The sequence below is a fragment of the Herpailurus yagouaroundi genome, unplaced genomic scaffold (genome assembly GCF_014898765.1).
Source record: "Herpailurus yagouaroundi ecotype Mexico unplaced genomic scaffold, PumYag 196, whole genome shotgun sequence".
In the NCBI taxonomy this organism is placed as follows: Eukaryota; Metazoa; Chordata; class Mammalia; order Carnivora; family Felidae; genus Herpailurus; species Herpailurus yagouaroundi.
Genome location: NW_024412427.1, coordinates 20547940 through 20555949, shown reverse-complemented (window position 1 = coordinate 20555949; position 8010 = coordinate 20547940). Strand labels below are relative to the sequence as shown.

At 38.3% G+C, this 8010-nt stretch overlaps 1 long non-coding RNA gene across 1 annotated transcript; it reads left to right on the top strand.

Moving 5' to 3' along the window:
• Positions 1–5916: 5916 nt before the first annotated feature.
• LOC121012009 (uncharacterized) lies at positions 5917–7523 on the top strand. Its single transcript, XR_005781911.1, has 2 exons — positions 5917–6028; positions 7073–7523. It is a non-coding gene; the product is annotated as an uncharacterized LOC121012009 (long non-coding RNA).
• Positions 7524–8010: the final 487 nt, after the last annotated feature.

Below are 8010 nucleotides of genomic sequence, written 5' to 3'. Positions count from 1 at the left end.
GGGGACAACTTTGAAAGCCACTTCATAGAGAAAATATGAGATGGATTTTTCCAATTGTCATTATGCTGTAAATTCACCATATTCTTTTCAACAATTCCTACCTCTTTTATTTTTAAGGTTTTTAAAATGTTTTTTGAGGAGAAGGAGAGGCAGAGAGAGAGGGAGTCAGAGAATCCCAAGCAGGCTCCACAGTCAGTGTGGAGCCCGAATGCAGGGCTTGATGTCAAACCCTGGGGTCACAACTTGAGCCAAATCAAGAGTCACACATTTAACCAACTGAGCCACCCAGGTGCCCCAACAATTCTTACCTTTTTTTGTGATGTTTCTCTCAAATAAAGAGTAAAAATAGGATTCTTAACTACATATATATTTAACTTTCAAGAGATAGTCCTTCTGTCAGTAAAGCATGGCTCAGGAAAAAGAGAGAGCTATAAGGTTTCATTATAATATTATCTCATTCTAGCTCAGGAAGAAAGTCAGCCACAAAAAAAAAAAAAAAAACCTGTGATTTGTCTTTTTGCTCAAGGGACTGAACACCTTGGACACCTGAGAAATTGCTTTTACTTACTATGATGAGCTGACTGGTAGATTTCACTCAGGTGCTGCAAAGAAGTTGAAAGTGGCCTTTGTTTTCCTGATTATGAGGCTGTTGACATGAGGTAAGTTTCCAATAACCCAGAGAACCCTGGGAGCATCTGTTATTTATTGTTGAGGAGAGAGCTGAGATAGTAAAGGTCTCCTTCAACAGATTGAAAAAATCTCTGAGCTTGAGAACTGCTAGAAGGGTTCATTAAAAAACAAGAGCCATTACTCAGGACACAATACCATTAGAACTACCCTGCCTCAGTTATCAGGGTTAATGGGGGTGCTGGGGTTCAGGGTTAGAATATATGTCTTTTATCTATCTTCCTGTACAGAACAAAACATTTCTTCTGTTGGGATTTCCAAAAGCTGAGTGCCCTGGCTTGCTGGTTGTTTAGATATTTTATCTGTTTCCATCCTAAGAAGAGGCCCTCCAGATTTGTGGCACAAAGTTTTTAAAAAGTAGTTTAAAAGGGCACTAGAGAGGAATCAATAATTCTACTCTTGTGGCATCAGAAGCTACAGTTGGGCACTATGATGTTCTCATAGTTTCTGAATTCCCTCATTGATAGTATTTGATTATATTGGAAAATTTCAGTTGATAAGGTCTAAAGCAGAATCCCCTAACCCAGATTTTTCTATTAATGTTGAGGGTCAAAATCACAACACACACACACACACACACACACACACACACACACACACACGCACACATAATTTTGCCCCTCCTAACAAATTTGTAGAAAAGAAAATAACAACAAACAACATTTTATTGAGTGTTTCTGGGATTGCTCTCAGTAAAACTAATTGCAATGACTTCTAATATCTCAAATTCTGTAGATTATGTATTAAGTTACTTTTAGGGGCGCCTAGGTGGCTCAGTTGGTTGAGCATCCGACTTTGGCTCAGGTCATGATCTCGTTGTTCATGAGTTCGAGCCCTGCGTTGGGCTCTGTGCTGACAGCTCAGAGCCTGGAGCCTGCTTCAAATTCTTGTGTGTGTGTCTCTCTCTCTGCTCCTCCCCCGCTCATGCTCTGTCTCTCTCTCTCCTTCAAAAATAAAAAAAAATTTTTTTAAATTTTTTAAAGTTATTTTTAATTCTCAGATAAATATAAATTATAATTATACATAAATATACATATATATATATATATATATATATATAGTATATGTGTGTATATATTTGCATATATAAAAGTTATACATCTTATTTGTACCTTATTGCATCCTTTCCTGGGCATTCTGATGAACTGAGGTCCGGTCAGTAAAGAGCTGTGTTTTGATTCTAACAAAAGATACTCTGTGTATAAAGAACTTAACTAAGATAAAGAGTTATGTTCTCTTGTGTGAAGGAAATCGGGAGGCAGGTGGTTTGGAGTTGGTATGGTGGCTGTGTGGGCCTCAGGACCCAGGCTCCTGGTATCTTTCCATCCTGCTACCTTTAGCTCTGGTCTTCATCCTTGGGTCACCTCATTGTCTCAAGATGACTGTTGGAGCATTCTAAGCAGAAAGAGGAGAAAAGGCGGGAACGGCAAATAGTGGACCCAGCAGCTGAGTTATCCTCCATAGAGGAGTATTTAAAAGGGAGGGCCATGGGGAAGGTGAAAGTCAGTAGGTTTTTCTTTTAACACATAAAGCACATACCAGTTGGGCAGCATAGTGTATTGATATGAAATTTAACCATTGTTTCTTTTTCCTAGGACATGACCATGTAAATCTTGATAAGAAAGACACAAACACTTGAAAGTTCCCTGTGGCACCTATATTTAACATTTATTTAAAAAATACTTCTTGGGGCGCCTGGGTGGCTCAGTCGGTTAAGCATCCGACTTCAGCTCGGGTCATGATCTCATGGTCCGTGAGTTCGAGCCCCGCGTCGGGCTCTGGGCTGATGGCTCAGAGCCTGGAGCCTGTTTCCGATTCTGTGTCTCCTTCTCTCTCTGCCCCTCCCCCATTCATGCTCTGTCTCTCTCTGTCTCAAAAATAAATAAAAACGTTAAAAATTTTTTTAAAAAATACTTCTTGATGATATACTAATACTGGAATTACACAGTGGAGGATGTTGCTGAACCACTCTACACAATAATTGTGTAGTACCTCTGGTTTTGCACGACTGAGAAAAGGAGGTCTCATTTATTTTGTCCATCCTCCTTCACACTTGGACCCAGTATTTTTAGAGAAGTGACTGCCACAAAGAAATTGCCTTTCATAAGTAATAATGTTTTCCAATTTTGCCTAGCCTAAGACTTGTAAAACTTTTGATAAAGTTTATCATAATATATTAAAATAATATAATATTAGGCATGCTAGTATAGCACATGATATATATAAAACGTATCAGGTAGCCAATATAATATTATGTTAAGCAAATATATTTACAGTGAAAAGCAAAGATACTATACTATTGTAGCTTATAAAAACAGGTAAATGCAGGACTTCCATTAGAGTTTGAAAAGCAGAGAATTAATTCTCACATAACTTAACCTATGTTGGCCTGAAACCTCACACTGAACTGTTCATTTCCACTGGCCCCAAAGCAGGTAAAAGAAACGCCATTCCTGCCAAGCTATTCCCTCACTGGTAATAATAAGTTAGTTAAATGTTCTTTCTTTCTATGTTATCCTTTGTGGATGGGCGACTACCTTGCCACAAGGGATATTGTGACAGTAGTGAGTTGAATGTCATATTGAGTCGAAGTACCAAAACATAAAAAAGCATTTTATAACTCTTTTTAAAAAATGGACCATCATTATTTTTTTAAAACATCTATTACCCTTACCACTATCAACAAAACCAAGGAGGAAGGATGAAAATTCATTTGGTCCGCTCCTTCCTCCAAGTCCATTTGCTTTTAATAAATTTGCATGGTTCCCACACACATTTCTCATAAAAATATTCTCTTATTTTAGCAATTTCCAAGAGATTTTGGCCCCCAAAATTTTCCAGTTTTCAAATATACTAACAGGAGTTTTTCATTTGACATGTACATGAATATGTGACTCGGCCTTTGGTGATTGGGAATGATTTATAAGAAGCGTGCTTAATTAATATTCATCTGTAACATCCTAGGAGTCATAGAGTTGAATATGTGCAGCAAGATGGCATGCATCTCTGTCTCCCCCTTTAAGGTGCCTACACATGAGATTATGCCAGGATGCATGTCCAAGTGCAGCAATTGCCTCTCAACATCAGCTTTTAGGTAGAGTTTTCTTTCCTGGCTAGTTTCCAATGATCTCCTTGAAGAAATTACATCTTGTTTTCAATATCCAGGGCTTTTCTTCTTAGAATGAGACTACAGCTTAAGCAAAACTGCACTGATGAAGGGCATTTCAGTTCTGATTCTTAATCTCTAAAATCAAAGAGTGTGAGAAGCACCTGGGTGGCACAGTTGGTTAAGCCGCCAACTCTTGATCTCAGCTCAGGTCATGATCTCACAGTTTGTGAGATAAAGCTCCACATACAGCTCTGTGCTGATGGTGGGGAACCTGCTTGGGATTCTGTCTCTCCCTCTCTCTGTGTCCCTCCCCCACTTGTGTGCTTTCTCTCTCTCTCTCTCTCTCTCTCTCTCTCTCTCTCTCTGTCTTTCAAAAAGTAAAAATAAACATTAAAAATTTTAAAAAATAAAATAAAATCAGAGACCATGACATCTCATTATTAGCCAGTTGGCTCTCCCTCACTGGCCACACATGCAGCTGTGTTTTAAGAACATTTTAAGAACAGTGCTCTCTGGAGATTGCCGGCTTACCTTTTCTCCACACTGCTTACTGAAAACATAATTTCTAACACATACTATCTATCTTGTTTCATCATTAACCTTGGGAATATCTTTATAGCTACATAGGAAAAATTGTGGCATAAAGTTAGTTTTTGGTTAATCAAAAGAACAAGTTCTAGATTCTAGTGGTTATATATATAGTATGACATATTCTGCCTTATAGAATATTATTAAGTGAGTGGGGAAAGATGAGATATTTAGTAAGTGACAGTGAGACTATTGGGTAGTTATTTGAAAAATAAATTCATATATATATATGTATGTATATATCAGTGAGATTGGGATGCAGTAAGTGACCAAAAACAACAAAGGTATAATTTGTGACCACATTATGTTCCCAGTATGTGCGGCCTGGGACTCTTCACTACCTTCAGTCCATGAGCCAGGTTGACCAGGCAACCACCGTTAGCACATAGCTGGCTGCTGTGATGAGGAAGAGGTAAGAAGGGATTAATGGTGATTCAGTGTTCCAAACCCAGATTGAAAATCATCACTTCCATGAACAATTCATTGACTGGAACCAATGGCATGGCCCAGAACTAGCAGGGCCTCATCCACAATGGAATCAAAACATGCACTATCACCATGTGCCTTGAAGGCAGGAACTGGATATATTTGTTAAATCAGATATTGGCCCACTGTGCCTTCTTCAAGTAAAATGAACTCATTTCCTCCCCATTAAAAAGGAACAGAAAATATCACTTAATAATGGCATTCAGCTCAGAGTCCAGGCTCTCCAGCCTGTGATAGGTGGGAGTTCTGACATCAGAGTTGAGGTGTAGGAATCTGCATTGGGTTGGAATGTGGCTTCTCTTTATCTGGAGACTTATGACCTAAAAAAAAATGTTTCCTAACTTCTATAGAAGAATTCTTCAATTGTGGACCAGCATGATCAAATATTTGAAATGTAAATTCTCAGACCCTACCCCAGACCTGCTAAATCAGAAATGCTAGAGGTGAGCCTAGTTGCTTATGCTTAATCCCCAGGTGATCCTGATAAAAGGTTGCTAAGCACTGTCCTATATGGTGCACAGCTATAAAACAGGAATAGAATAACCACAATAAAGGCGAAAGAATGGGAGACTTCAGTGGGCATTTGTCTATGGCAATTCTGAAGTCCTCTCTTGCTTTTTAATAAAACACAATTTGGTTCTGAAGATTCACAATTAAAACACACATACAACTTCAATTGTTTGGACAATTTTAGAAGCCAAAATGTATATTTATGTCCCCCAAATGCAACTGAACATTTTAAACAAAATTATGTGGGTAAAAGTCTTGCATTACGTTCTGATTACAATTTGTAAAAGGGCAGAAACACATACAGATGTTTTGAAAAGTGTGCTGAGGGTCTTCAGGGATGTGACCTTGTTAGTGAGTACAAAGTAATTATATGTTAACCACGTTTTAAATTGATCATTAGAAAATGATGTGTCTTTTGTTTTGTTTTGAGACAGAGAGAGAGTGCGCGCGCGCAAACACAAGTGGAGAAGGAGCAGAGAAAGAGGGAGAGGAAGACAATCCCAAGCAGGCTGTATGCTGTCAGTGTGGACCCCTACATGGGGGGCTCGAACCAACGAACAGGGAGATCATGACCTGAGCCAAAAGCAAGAGTGGGACGCTTAACCGACTGAGCCACCTAGGCACCACCATCAGGAAATGATGTTTTAAGTAAGCATTTTATATCCTGACATGTAGTTTAGACTTTCACATAGATGTTCTACTTCATTTTGTCTCTGTTTTTAGGACATTGGTTGAGGATTGAATGTTGGCATTTAATGTATTATAATTTCCCCATTTATATAATGAAGTAGGTTTCCAATTTTTATTTTCATGTAGAATTTCTGATTTTCAAGAATGGATTCCTAAATAGTTAAGGGGAAGTATTTCTTTACTTTCTTCCCCTGTGCTGTTCTGTCTCTCTTTTGACCTCACTGGGAATATGTTGGTTTTAAAATGTGACTACCAGTTCTTAGACACACAATTCATTAAGAGTTGGGGTTTCTGTCTCCTTCCCTTTGATCTGGGTGGACTTGAGACTGCTTTGACCAAAAGACGACTTCTGATGCCAGCTGATAAAAAGCCATGTAGCTTATGCATTGTTTGCTAGAACATTCACTCTTGGAGTGCTAAGCCATTGTCGTGTAAGAAGTTCAAGCACCCTAGGCTATCATCATGTTGAGGAAGTTCTAGCAACCTGAAGAAGCTTAATGTAGTAGATGGTCTAGATGACAGTCTCAGCTGATCCTAGCCTTTGAAACATCCCAGCCACAGTGCTAGATATGTGCGTGATTAGCCTTTTGATGATTCTAGCCTCTATCCATTCATGTCATATCATCTGAGGCCCCACATCACAGAACAGAGTAAAGCCATCCTTGCTTTGTCCAAATTCCTTACACTCAGAATACATGAGCATAACAAAATGGATCTTGCTTTATGTCATAATTTGGAATAGTTTGTCATGCAGCATTGGCTATTTGGAACAGTATATCTTGGGTATATTAGCCACATGTTTTTATTCTTTTCCCCAAGCTGTCTTGTTTCTTTAAAAGGATTTATTGAGCATGATATTCTTATTTGGGTCTTGCTTTGAAATGGCTTCACTTACTCAGTTGTGTTAACAAGGAGTGTGAGAACTGTGTCCTAGATTTGATCCTTGCACAAAACCAAATTTGAAATGGCCTTTATCTTTTAAATTTTATATTTTGTTGACAGGGTTTGGGAACCACTAGCCTCTTCAAGCTTTTCAAATCCCAACATCTCTGAGCTCTTTCTTTGAAGAATCTTTTGTGTTTCTCCATTGGAGAACCCGGCCAAGACTTTGTGAGCTGATTTATTTTTCTTGAAATAATTCACCCAATGAAGTCAATAGCAACAAACTCATGACGCATATTTTGCTTCCCAATTCCTTCCCTTAATGGTACATGTTCATTAAGTACATAGTCTATCTCCAAGTTATTGCAAATGACATGAATAATAATGGTTTTGCCACTGCATGACATGCATTTTTACCTTTTTTTTCCCCTCAACAGTTATCCTATCACATATCCCCTAACCAAATACTTAACATTTTTCCTTTTTTTGTTACTCCTTTTTTCTAATACTATGTTTTAAGTTTGTCAGAGTGTGTTGGATTCTACTGCAACAATAAAAATTCAAAATTTCAGGGTCTTAAAACAACAGAAGTTCATTCTTGCTCACACTACATAGCCATTTTGGTCTGGCTAGAGGTTATGTTCTATGATACTCACATTTGGAAACTCAGTCTGATGAAACAGCCACTACTTGGAATATTAGTAGTTATTGTGGCAGAGGAAAAAAGTAGCCCCAGATGGTCTCAGTTGGCAATTAAATTCTCAGTTGACAAACTATACTTCCACCTGTGATTCCCTGGCCAGAACAGATCTTATGGCCCAACTGTACCACAAGCAATTCAGGACATGCAATCCCAAGATGGGCTTAGGAGACAAAGAGACCTATTTGCCAAAGAGTAGTAATGACAGCTTCAGTGCACAAAGATCAGTTCCAGATGGAAGAAAATACAGGAAAATGCTTTTATGAACCTTAGAGAGCTTTCTAAATAAGACAAAAGAGCACACAACTAATGAAAAATTTGATTACATTATAAAATTTAAATTTTTGTGCAATAAAAG